Genomic DNA, 13,873 nt, shown 5'->3' with positions numbered 1-13,873 from the left:
GGCCAAGGTAAGAGCAGGGGAGCTGTTCACCGGGCAAGCCAAGGCATTGGCTGTGGCATCAAGGTTGAGGGCGCCGCACCGATCGGAGCCGCTGCGCTTTTGTCAAAATTGACATGGAGCCCGGATGCCCCACCGAAGCACTCCAGGATGGCTCGGACGGCGTTGAGTTCGGAGGGGATCGGTTTGGCAAAGACCACGACATCGTCCGCGTATAGCGAGACTCGATGCTTGATGCCAAGGCCGTTCAGGTTATCCAGAACGCCCGCTCTCTCCGCGACCCGCAACATGCCGGCGAGTACATCCATTACGATGATGAAAAGCAGTGGGGAAAGGGGCCCCCTGCCTGAGCCCTCTTCCATGGGCGAAGGATGGTCTAGCTAAGTGCCCGCGCGTTGCTGCGTGTAAAAGAAAATACTCAGCGGTACTTTAAGAATTATTCCATGAAACCATGGTTATACTACCTTGATATTGGTTTATAAGCCATTTACCTACTTTAAGAAGAATTTTAATCATTAATCTCAACAATAAAATATGGGATATATATCTCAAAAGTTATATACTAGGACTTGGTGCATCTCTGTGATCACTCCTTTGATCATTGCTCTTGTGGTAATCCTCCCGATGATTTCCTCCACTGTTTCCTCGGAAGTCGGACGATACTTGGCCGGGACCGTCGTAATCCGAATAGTTACGATAAGTCATCAATTTTGATTGTTGTTTCTATGGCGAACATCCTCGGGTGATCTTTGCCTCTTATTGTGGACATCATCCTCTCCGCCGGCCCAGCGATTTGCTATCTCCATGAGATCTGATACTATTCTTGGGTTGGATCTTCCACAATCTTCGATCAGGTCTCTCCTTCGGATCCCTGCAATGAATGCGTCTATTGCTCTTTCATCAGATACGTTTTCAGCCGAATTTTTGATGATACTCCAGCGCTGGATATACGCTCTGATAGTTTCATCTGGCTTTTGCTTGCACATCCTTAGCTGCTCTATTGATGCTGGTTTTTTGCACGTTGATCTGAAGTTCTTCACGAACAAGTCCTCAAAAGTTTCCCAGTTGTCGATGGATCCTTCTGGCAGCTTCTTCATCCATGATCTTGCGGCTCCGCTGAGGTGAACTTGGATGCTTTGCATGGCTGTTGCCTTCGTTCCACCCGCCAGTTTTACTGGCTCCAGATAATCCACTAACCAGTCCTCTGGGTCTTGTAGCCCGTCGAACTTTTTATAGTTGTTTGGTAACTTGAAGGTGGATGGCACTCGGGTTTTGCAAACTCTTCGGGTAAAGCAAGGGAGTCCGGATATGTCGTCATCGCTATCTTCTGGAGTGCGCCGACGTTCTCGTGCTCTATTTTCGCGATCTCTTTCCTTGCGTGCCCTGTCCACTCGAGCTTGAGGTACTGTGTTTCTTGCGTCCACCTCTCTTGGAGCGCTTCGCGGATCTTGCGTTGTTGCCTTTGTTCACTGAGGACTATTTCGCCTCGAACTATTTCTTCGTTGAGTACTTTCGGGTTGCGGTGTTGCTTCCCTTCCTGTTAGTGCTGCCCCTATGACTCCTACACCTGTCATGGACATCTGATACAGTGACTCGCGAGGGTCCCATGCCTGAGGTTTGGATGCTAGTATGAAAGCTTGTGCTGCCATATATCCTGCCTATGGAGTTTTTGGTATGATGTTTCCTCTTGTGTATATCGACATAAACGACATGTCGAGGTTCTGGATCAGGTTTTCCCGTTCTCCTTCGGGTATGTTTTCCAATCTGGACCTTGGTCTTCTTCTATGACCTTCTCCATTGTTTGCCGAACGTCCTGAGCGATGGCTCAGGTTGTTTGTACGCTCGCTAGACGCATCTGCCGCAGCTTTTCTTCCATCCAGCTTCTGCCGCATCTTCTCTAGCTCTCCATCCACTTGATCCCTTCCTTCGGGGCAAACTCTTCCTCTTCGAAAACTAGGACATCAATTTCATTGTCTTAAATCCCTAAACGATTAAGGAGATCATCCAAAGCCTCTCCTTTCTTTTTCGGTCCGCCAGATTGGTTTGACGTACTCGCCGCCGGACTCGCCATCGCCTCCGTGAGAAACAGCACCTCAATCTTAGAGGAGACCAGGGGAGTCGGATGCGGAGAAGAGAAGACTGTGCAGCCGACTAAAACGTGATCAAAAGGAACTCCTCACAGGAGGGAGCCACCAGCGGGAGGAAGAAAAACCCTAGTCGCCATGTTAGTCGCCTAACCAGATCCCTAGGTCGAGTAAATGACGAGGAACTGCCACATTACAGACGATCATGTCTGAAAACTACCAACATTGGGCAAGGTGACACATAACTACCACTTCAGGGGCATGGTCGTGACAAAAAAACACTGATTTTAATAATTAGCCGTGTTAAACCATTTTCTGACCGTTCGGACCCACCTGTCGGTCTACGTGGCAATGATGGTCTCCCATTTTTACTCAAAACCCCCGGGCTCTATTGTATAAAAGCAATCAAGTTGCTGCGCCCCGATCGACAGCGGTTGCTCCGCCCCCAGCGCCCGCACCGCCATGGCCTTCGTCTCCGACCCTCGGACTCACAAGGCCACCGCCGCCACGCACGCGCCTCCCCGGGACTTCCTCGTCCACCTTGAGGCCTAACTAGCCCGCCATGACAGTCAACAAGCTGCTCAAGATCTCGCGCTATGTCGCGTGCCTCGCGCTCGCCGCGTGGCCGCCAGTAACCCCGACCGCCTCCGCGCGGCTCAAGTCCTTCGAGTCCAGCATCGGCCTCAACCGCATGGTCTTCCGCCTCGGCAAGTTCGTGCAGGACGTCAACACCCTTCGCGTCGGTCGTAGCCCCTCCTCCCGCCGCCCCTCGTACTCCACGCCCTCGGAGCAGTTCGTCTGGCTCGCCAAGGCCGGCTTCCTGCCCGCGCACCTCCTCTCATGCCTCCATCTCCGCCCGCCGAGGTCATCCCGTGGAGAGGATCTCCTTCCCGTGGTCGCAGAGGAGCAAGGCCGAGGGTCGCGCTCGCTCCCTCGACGGCCAGCGGCCGCTGCGACGTGTAGAAGCATCCTCCGTGAGCGCCTAAGGTGGGGCTGGACAGGGGCGGTGACCATCAGCCCTCCGGCGTGCAGCAGCGCCCTCCCGGTGGCTGCGGCGAGCTGCTGAGGTGGGGCTGGCCAGGGGCAGCGAAGCAACTTTTGCGGGAGGAGCATGGCGGCAGGGATGTCGTCCCTGCTGCGCCTGGGGACCGGGGAGACGGCGGCGACGATGCTGGTGATGGGCAGGAGATCAGGAGAAGATGGGAATCTTATCCCTTCGGTGATTTTGCAAATCGACCCTGAAAGGTTATAAAATTCTTGTAGTGAGGTTTGATCTTTCTGTTTCTGCCACGTAAACCCGTCAGGTGGGCCCGAACGGTCAGAAAACGGTTTAACACGGCTAATCAGCAAAATCAGTGCTTTTTGTCACAACCATGCCCCTAAAGTGGTAGTAATGTGTCGCCTTGCCCAATATTGGCAGACATAACCGCCTATAATGTGGTAGTTCCTCATCATTTACTCACTTCGCCGTGGAACTCCTTCTGGCCTCTCGTACTTCCAACCTTAACATAGCACACCACTTACATTAAAACACCATTGATTTGATCGAGCGGCATGCTTCATAAGCACCCACAACCTACCAACAAAACAGGACACCATTGACTTGGCTCGTTGTTGGTCGTAAGAGCATCTCCACTGGCGGTCCCCAAATAAACGCCGATAGGTGCAGGTGATCATGATGAGTGGAAGGAACTTTGACGTGGGCATTACCCTTCGAGTAACCGATGTTACCCTATCCTGTATTGACCAACTGGAGGCCCATGAAGACACCCGAAGGCTAGATGGGCCACTAGGTCGGCGCGCCAGAAGATCCCTTGACGGGCAAGACAAGGAAGCGAACAAACAAGGAAAGATTGGATCTAAACTACTGTAAATCTAGTCGTATTCGGTTAGACCTCTTGAGACCTGGCCTCCTATATAAAGGCCATGAGAGGGGCTGCCGAAGGACAAGAGCAACTTTAGCAATCTTAGCCAGAAAAAGCTTAGAGCTAGGTAACCCTAGCAACAGCAATCACGCCTAGATCTCAGCCGATCTATTCGGCACCCCATTGTAACCCATTGTTTTCATAAGCAAAGAACAGACAGGCAGGACGTAAGGGTTTTACCTCATCGAGGGCCCCGAACCTGGGTAAATCGCTCTCCCCGCTTGTCTGTGAACCGATGTCTCGTGTTAGCCTACAGGATTCCGTCAACCCTAAGCCCCTATCGGAGGGCATTGGCGAGGAGTACCCTCGACAATTGGCGCCGTCTGTGGGAACCCTGTCGGCACAAGATCGGACATCGGCTGAACCCGTCATGTCATCAGCAGCTTCATCAGCACCATCATCGTCTCATCTGGGAAGCCCGATCCGTTTTGGCTCCTACGAATTTACCCCGCACAGCGAATCGTCTCGCTCCACCTTCTCTGGTCTGCATGGCAACATGGACATGGCGTTCGGGAGCGTCCACTACAACGTCAACTCAGAAGGAATTCTCCGGCTACTGGAATCTCCTATCTCCAGATCAACAAGCCCAAGTGCGTCATCGACACCCGACCTTTCGGATGGCCAAGAAAACCTGTCGAGTCCGTCCGCGCCATCGACTCCTCGCTCGGCATCTTCCATGTCAGTTGGATCTGATGACCCCATGCCCTCGGAGATGACCTCGTACTACTGCATAAACTGTGACACCAGGCATGGACTAGGGTCAAGCGACACGCCATTCATCTGCAACGCCTATTATTCGTCGGGAGAGGACAGCATTGGTAGCGTTGTCCGAGGAGACATCCGAAGAGTGGCACCCCTCCAAGTCTACGTCGCTAACAGGGGAGATGGGGAACGCACCCCCCGTTCCAGCAGGCGGGCTAGTTTCGGAGATAGCGCCAGCAATGACAACAGCGACCACACCATCACAGAAGAAGAGTGGGCAGCAGCCAAGGCAGCCGTGCTCAACAATACACCGCTTTCGGCGGGAACCACGGTTGGTACGCTCAACGCCTACCGCTCCATATTGGAGAAAAATCGGGAGCGCCTGTCTAAGGAGCAAGCCACCCTCGAGAAACGACTATCTGCGGCAGACCGGTCCAGCGAGCGACGAAGGGCCTCGCAGGGGAGCGCCTCCCGAAGTACCCACGGAGGAGGCAAACACCGATCGAGGATGTCCAGGCTCTCGGAAGATGATGCAAGGGAGATAACATCAAACTTGACCAAGTCCTTTATGACCACGGACACCGCAGGCATGCCACGGCCAAAAACCGTCGCAGGAGCAACGGCCAACCTTGCAGCGTACCTCATTAACCAGCGTCCTGAAGGATCCATGGCTCAGGCCCACCGCGGTGCTTTGGAGAGTCTTGCGATACTAGGACATAATCTAGTTCCGCCGAAAGAGAAGACCCTGCAGGCCAGCGGATCAAAACATCGCGCAAGAGACGCTCGGGACGAAATCACACAGAGCAGGATTGACAAAGCAAGGCGACGACGCGCCATGAGGGAAGAACTTGACAGCGATTCTTCGGACGAGACCCAGGAAAACGACGGCGAACTTAGAGGAGCCGACTGTCTGAGCTACAAAATTCGGGAGGCAATGCCACCCAAAAAGTTCAAACCTACGCCTACCGACGCTGCCAAATACGATGGGCAGCAGGAGCCAAGATCCTGGATAGAGGACTATCTCGTGACGGTAATTCCGCAAAAGGGAATCGGATAGCAGCAATGCAATGTCTGCAGCTTTACCTAAAGGACTCAGCACGAGCCTCGGCTCGGAGGACTGCCGAAGGGTTCCATCAAGTCATGGGATGACTTAGTAGAAGCTTTTGTTGCTAACTTTCAAGCAACCTACAAGAGGCCCGTCGGGATCGAGGAGTTGCGACACTGCCAACAGAAGCAAAAGGAGTCGATGCGCGCGTACATCGGGAGGTTCACCAAACTCCTAAATGCCGCGGAAGACGTATCTGTGGACAGGGCAATTGACGCTTTTAGCGATGGCATCCGACGTGAAAGCTATATAGAAGAGCTTGGACGCAAAAAGCCGAAGACCATAACCAAGCTAATGGAAATCGCCAACAGCTGGGCCGATGGTGAAGACAATGTCCGAAAACCACGACAGCGCAGCGACGACGAAGAGGATGACCAGCCGAAGAATGATTCGGGTGGTCGAAGGGACCGGAGTAAGAGAAGGAAGAACCGCAGTTACGATGACAACAACCTGGTGGCCGCAGGTTATTCTGATCGACAGGATGATCGGTATGACAACAGGCGAGACGATCGGCAGGACAGCAATCGGAACGACTCTAGGAACCGTGGCAACTACAAACCGCGACCTCAGAGAACTCCCAAATTGCCTTACGCTGAACAGATCAACGCCCCTTGCTACCTGCATTCTTATACCGATTCCAAGGATGGAAAAGTAAAATCTAGCCACCTGCTCAGGGATTGTCGGCAGTTCCTCGATATGCACGAGCTCATCCAGCAGGCAGGCCAGAAGCAGCTACCGCCACCACCACTGCCACCCCCGCCACAGCATCAAGTCCAGCAAGCTCAGCCTCATCAACCCAACGAGGCATTTCCACCGCCACGTGGGCAAATGAACATGATTCACAGGACAGGTGTTTCAAGGAGAGAGATGAAGAAGCTCACCCGAGAAATCAACCTGGCAGAAAGCGTCATGGCAAACATTCCCGAATATGTCGAATGGTCATCTCAGGAAATCACGTTCAGTCGAATGGATCACCCGATGACCATACCGAAGCCAGGGCACGCCGCCCTAGTGGTCGAAGCACAGATAGGAGGATTCAAGATGAGCAAAGTCTTCATGGATGGAGGAAGTGGTCTCAACTTGATATTCCTTGACACAATTCAAAGTATGGGGATCACCATGAGAATGCTGGAGGACTCAGATACTCGCTTCCATGGGATACTCCCTACTTCACATGCGCATTCCCTTGGCAAAGCTTACTTGAATGTCGTTTTCGGTAAACCCGACAACTTCAGGAAGGAGAAGATCGAGTTTGAAGTCGTGAACTGGGAATCGCAGTACCACGCCATACTCGGGAGACCAGCTTATGCCAAGTTCATGGCCGTGCCGCACTACGCATACCTCAAGCTGAAGATGCTAGGGAACAATGGAACAAACATCACAGACTATGGGAGCTTTTCACGCTCGGACAATTGTGACCGTGACTTTCAAAGGATTGCTGCTAAATTTGGGCCACGGCGAGATACTGTTGACCACCCGCTGAAAGTGCATGGAGCCCCCATGTGTGGTTTTGGTAATTAATGACAATCCCTATGGACTAATGTTTGCATTGAGTTATATTTGTAGGTGTTGTCCATAGGCAATGCTTGAACCATTTGTTGGCTTCAAGGTTGCAATAAGAAGAAATTGATGAAGGATATCAAGTGTCAAGTATGTCTTGAAGATGAAGATGAAGTGAGCCCTCAAGTTACTTCAAGACATCAACATAATGTAGTGCAAGTTCAAGATGAGCCATCTCGAAGAGATCCTTTGCTTGAGTCTTGCCATCCATATGGTGATCATGGATATGTGAAGATGCACCGAAGAAGAAGCTCTCCCATGGTGGATTATGGGGGAGCAATCCACAAGACTTCGTCAAACAAGCACAATCAAGAAAGGCGTTCCATCTTGTTGCGGTCAAGACCGTCATCATCAAGCTCAAGTGGAATGCGCAAGGTTAAGTTTTGCTCTTGATAGGGTTTCTTTCTCACCGGTCTCATGGTGTAGTTGGAGACCGGTTTATAGTTTAGTTGCCGTACTATCAAGAGGGCTCTCGAGTGAGTAACTCGATCATATCGTTCGGAGAGAGCTCAAACCTTTGCATCCTTGCATCATCTTTCTTGGTTGTTATTTGGATCTTATCCATGTGATGTTTTAGAGCTTGTGCGTATTCTCATGACAAGCTCTAGTTCATCAAGAATGGTTTTTGCTTGGGCAACTTGTTGCATTTTCGAGGTTGGATGTTTTACCGGTATGTCTTTCTTAGATAGGTCAAACCTTTCATCATTTGTTTCTATACTCTTTTGCTGGACTATGATGGTTCCCTGCATGATCTTGTAGAGCTTGTTACTAGCTTCGAAACGAGTCCAAGATCATCAAAATCGGAGTCCGGATACTCAAGTTATGCTTTTTCTAAGTTTGCCCAAAAAGAGGAGTTTGGGCTGAGCGGTAGTACCGCCCGAGCACGAGCGGTAGTACCGCCCGAGGTACCGCCCGTGGTACCGGGGAGCCATTTGTGGCTCAGTACATGTGCAGGGAGGTTGGAGCCCCGGCGGTACCTTGGCCGGTACCCCGGCCGGAGGCTCCGGCCTCCCTCCCCGCCCGCAGCTCGCTACCCCCGCCGCCTCCCGCTAACATCGGCCGGTAGTACCGGCCCAACCTGGCCGGTACTACCGGTCCTCTTCTTCCCGCGCGCAGCACTCCAACGGGCAGAAATTGGGGCATCCTTTTTAAGCCCCTCTCTCTCCTTGTTTTTTACTTGCTTGCTCCTTCTTCTTCCTCCTCTCTCTCAAGCCTCTCACCTCCATTGTTGATTGACTTTTTGTGAGCTTGAGATCTCTCTCCCCTTCCCATGATTCTTGCATCTATTTGAGAGAAAGATTGAGGGGATCTAGATCCACACTTTGACCAAACCAAATCATCTCTTTGTGAGTGAATCTTTGGGATCTAGATCTTGGGGAACTTTGTGTTCTTCTTTTGTTCTTCCTCTCTTATTCCCCCAATAGCTTTTGTAGCTTTGTTGGAATTTGAGAGAGAAGGACCTGAGCATCTTTGTGGTGTTCTTGCCATTGCATTTGGTGCATCGGTTTGAGTTCTCCACGGTGATTCGTGGTGGTGAAAGCAAGAAGGTTGTTACTCTTGGGTTCTTGGAACCCTAGACGGATTCTAGGCCTTTGTGGCGGTTTGTTGGGAGCCTCCAATTAAGTTGTGGATGTGTGCCCCAATCTTTGTGTAAGGCCCGGTTTCCGCCTCGAAGGAAATCCCTTAGTGGAACCGTGACCTAGGCCTTTGTGGCGAGGGTCACCGGAGATTTAGGTGAGGCGCCTTCGTGGCGTTCGGTGTGTGGTGTGAGTACCGCATCTTGGGGTGAGGCCTTTGTGGCGTTGGTGTGCATCGAGCAACCACACCTCAAGGTGAGCCTCTTGTGGCGTTCGGGAGCACTAAGCAACCGCACCTCTCCACCGGAGATTAGCACTCGCAAGAGTGTGAACTCCGGGATAAATCATCGTCTCCCGCGTGCCTCGGTTATCTCTATACCCGAGCTCTTTACTTATGCACTTTACCTTGTGATAGCCATCGTGCTTGAAGTTATATATATCTTGCTATCATACTTGCTTGTATTGCTTAGCATAAGTTGTTGGTGCACATAGGCGAACCATAGTATATAGGCTTTGGGCTTGACAAAGTAAACGCTAGTTTTATTCCGCATTTGTTAAGCCCATCTCGCAAAAGTTTTAAATCGCCTATTCACCCCCCCTCTAGGCGACATCCGTATCCTTTCAATTGGTATCAGAGCAAGGTCTCTCATTCTTAGGCTTCACCGCCTTGAGAGTAAAGATGTCGGTTAGGGGATTAGCGCACAATAACTTGGTTATATTTGATGGCACAAATTATGATCTATGGAAAATTTATGTGCTTAATATTTTGCGGCGTATGTCTCCGGACATGGAGCGATTTCTTGGCATGGGTTTTTCTTCTCCTAAGGATCCTCAAAATTTATCTCTTGAGGAGGAGAAAAACTCTTGCCTCGATGCTCTTGCTTCTCATGTGTTTTCCATTGTTGTGAGCAATGTAGTTACTTCTTCAATCATGCCTTTTGGGAGCGCTCATGAATTATGGACAAAGCTTCAAGATAAATATGATGTGTCCAATATTATTGAGGATGATTGTATTGCTTCCACTTCCGGTCGTGATGAGTTCTCATCTTCATCCACTTCACCAAAGTGTGGTAAGACACAAGGTAATGATATGGTGAGTGGTGATGAAAATTGCAATGTTAATATTGAGCTTACTATTGATGATTCTTCATCTCTATCTCATTGCAATGCTTCATCTTTGGACTTAAACACATCTAGCACTAGAAATGATTTACATGCTTGTGTTGATAGTCCTTGCATATCATGTGTAAGTTGCTTGAATAAATCTCATAATGATATGCTTGATTTGTCTTGTGGCCATGATAAAAATGATTCTATTTCCTCTAGTTGTTGTGTGTCTAACAATTTAGAGAAAACCAAAGATTCTATTGGTCAAGACAAGATCTTGAAAGGAGCCTCAAGTAACTCCTCATCTTTATCTCACGGTCCTCATATATGCCTTATGGCCAAGGGTTCCACGGTACCTCCTACCATGGAACCTAATATGTCTCATGGTGATAAGGATGAGGATGAATATGAAGAAGAGGATTGGGTTGTCTCTCTACGCGATAAGGGTGAGAGCGTATTCAAGGTTATTTGCAAAGATAAAATTGCTAGCACTCACTTCTTTGAAATCTTGACTACCGCTATTGAGAGCCAAAAACTTATTTGGATGCATGAGAACACCATTGATAAAAAGGGTGCTCTTGAACGAGAGTATGCCAATGATGTAGCATCCTTAAAGAATGATCTTGAAGAAGAACAAGATACCGTAGCCTCTCTAGAGGAGCAACTTGAAACCCTTGAGGTGTCTCAAAATGAAATATTTGCTAAACTCACTAAAGAAAGAGACCATGCTAAAGCTAAATTAAAATTGCTTAAAAATGAAAAGTCCAAAGTTGGTGTTGGTCATGATAAACTTGTTAAGGATCTAGATAATCTAGACAAGGCCCACAAGGCCTTGGAGAGCGAACACTCTATCCTCACCAAGTCATATGAGCAACTACAAGCTTCATATTTAAAAGAGCATGCTATGTTACCCTCTCTTCTTAATATGTCTTGTGATGATGCTTGTGCTACTAACTCTACTTCTTGTGAAGCATCTATCTTGAAGGAGAATGTTGAGCTAAGGGCTCAACTTGATTTGCTAACTAGCAATTATGGGAAATTGGAAGAAAATCATGGAAAGCTTGCTAGCTCCCATGAGGATCTTCTAGCCTCTCATGATAGGCTAAAGTTAGCTCATGAGGCTATCATATCTAAGGCAACACCTTGTGAGCCTCATGTGGGTACTAGCACTACTACTCAAAATGTTATATTGCCATGCGCTAGTCCTAGTAATTCATCCTCTCATAATATTGGTAAATCTTGTGATGAATTATCTTCCTTGCTTTCTTGCTCTAACAATGAAGATTCTACTTCCTCTAGTACTTGTGTTGTTACTAACCATGTAGAGGAAATCAAAGAGCTCAAGGCTCAAGTCACTTCTTTGAAGAATGACTTGGTAAAGAGTCATGAAGGGAAATGCAAACTTGACACGATGTTGAGTATGCAACAATCCCCCAATGACAAGAGTGGACTTGGATTCAAATCCAACAACAAGAACAAGTCCAAGAACAACAACAACAAGAAGGGCCAAGTACAAGTCAAAGACCCGGCCAAGATTGTTTGCTTCAAGTGCAAAATTGAAGGGCACCATGTTAGATCTTGCCCTTTGAAGAAGAAGCAAAAAGGGAAGCGGCCTCAAGCTCAAACTCATATTCAACCTCAAGTTGAAGAAATTCCACTTCCCAAGAAGAATCAAGCCAATGCTCCCATTGTGGAGAAATCTAGTGAGAAGAAGGAGAAGAAAAGAACTTGCTACATATGCCGTGAGAAGGGCCACATCTCCTCCTTTTGCACTATTGGTACCTCATCCAACTCTATCACCGTTGATGATGTTTATTCTCTTCGTAAGGATGAGGGTGGCAATGTGTTTGCCAAATTTGTTGGTGCTCAAAGTGGTGTCAAGAAAAGAACCATTTGGGTTGCCAAGCCTATTGTGACTAACCTCTTAGGACCCAACTTAGTTGGGGACCAACAATCCAAAACTTGATCAATAGGTGCTTGTTGGAGGGCATTGGAGACTTGGCTACATCATGAAGAATTAAGGGATCTTCATCATTTATATTATCTCAAGCCAAGTCTTTTGGTTATGTTACTTCTATCATATACCCAATGTTCCTCCTTGCGGTAACATGTGCTCAACACACTTATATTGAAAGTTACTCGCCCCTTTGCATGTGTTAGTTTTGTTCCTAACATGTGTTTGTATATGTTGTGCTTCCTACTTGCTTTTCTTGAGAAATCAAGTCTATGTATGTTAGGTTGTACACCATGTATTTGTGTTTGTGTTGGAGCCTCTTTGCATCTTGTTGTATCTTATATGGCTCTTATGAGAGTTTAATGGACTATCCCATTTTGGGGGAGTGATATTCCTTTGGGAATTTCATGATCCTAAACAATGTGTGTACATGAGGAATATCACTTAGAATTGATATTGCAAGATTATCTAGTCTCTATGTGGTATGTCATCTTCATGAGAAATTCAATTTATAATATCCATTAATATCTCTAGTTGGATCTTATTTGCCTCTTGTGAAAATAAATTCCTTATCACATTATGGGGGAGTAATAAGCTTTGTGCATATTACAAGCCTAGAAAATGTGAACATTTGAGGTTGTGTCACATAGAATCGATACCGTAAATTATCTCTCTCCTATGTGGCATGTTTGCTCAAACAAGTTCCAATTTGCTTAAATGGCTTCATTGCAAATACCTTTGTGGATCTTATTTGTGAAAGTTGTTCTTGGCATGGTCTTTCACAACTTGTCCCTCAATACATTTTTGGAAAACCATGTGCTTCAAGTCATACTATTAATTGCTTTGCATGTTGGTATGAATACTATTAATTGCTTTGCATGTTGGTATGAATACTATTAATTGCTTTGCATGTTGGTATGACTAAATGAAGCTATCAAGAAACTATCTTTGCATGATGGCTAACTCTTATCTTTTACCATATGCTTTATTCGTTGTAAATATGATCTCATGAATTCTTACAAACTACCACCGGGAAATATTTCCTAATACCTCTTGTCCTAGGACAATTGGTAATCTTTATGAGGTAGATTTTTATTGATCATATTTACATTGGCTCTTGTGTTCGAATTGCCTTATTTATTGCCATGAATTTGTTTTGCTTTGACTCCCATATGTCTTCCTTGCATCTTATGGATCTAATTTGTCTATTCAACTTTCTTGGCATTTTAGTATATATAGGTAGCGTGATGATCCTAGTTTTGTGCATTTTGTCTTCATATGAAAAATCCGAGATAATGCACTATTCTTGGGGGAGCTCTTCTATATTTGTTAGAATTCTTAAACATCTCTTGATCTTTATCAAAAATTTGGTTTTGGGAGATACAAAATTTTCTTTTTGGTACTTTGTGCCATCATAAAAAGTGTAGAGGGTTTGGTTTATTTGTTGGAACCTTGCTCTCTTGGGAGTTGGTTATCTCATTCTTTGTGTTTAGGGTTAATTAGATTCTTATAATGAGATAAGTCTTTGGAGTCAATCTTGTGTTGATTTGATTCTTTGATACAATTTGGGCAACCATTGTCTCTTGATTTATTTGGTGTTTTGTCCAAATTGTATCTCCTTTTGGCTCTTGAAAGTATTGTGCATGCATATTTAATATATGTATATCTTATGTCATGTGTCACTTTCTTTGATCCAATATATAGGGTAAACTCCATCAAATCCTAATTTGGCTAAGATGTGCATGAAATTCAATTTCATATCTATATGCACATAGAATTGTGGAGTTTGTCCTATATGTTGTAGTGTGTCTAACTTCTTCGGACCCAATTAGTTTGGGGACCTTTTTGTACTTACCTTTTTG

The sequence above is a fragment of the Lolium rigidum genome, chromosome 2 (genome assembly GCF_022539505.1).
Source record: "Lolium rigidum isolate FL_2022 chromosome 2, APGP_CSIRO_Lrig_0.1, whole genome shotgun sequence".
NCBI lineage: Eukaryota > Viridiplantae > Streptophyta > Magnoliopsida > Poales > Poaceae > Lolium > Lolium rigidum.
The sequence above is the reverse complement of the archived record's forward strand: the minus strand, read 5'-3'. Positions refer to the sequence as shown.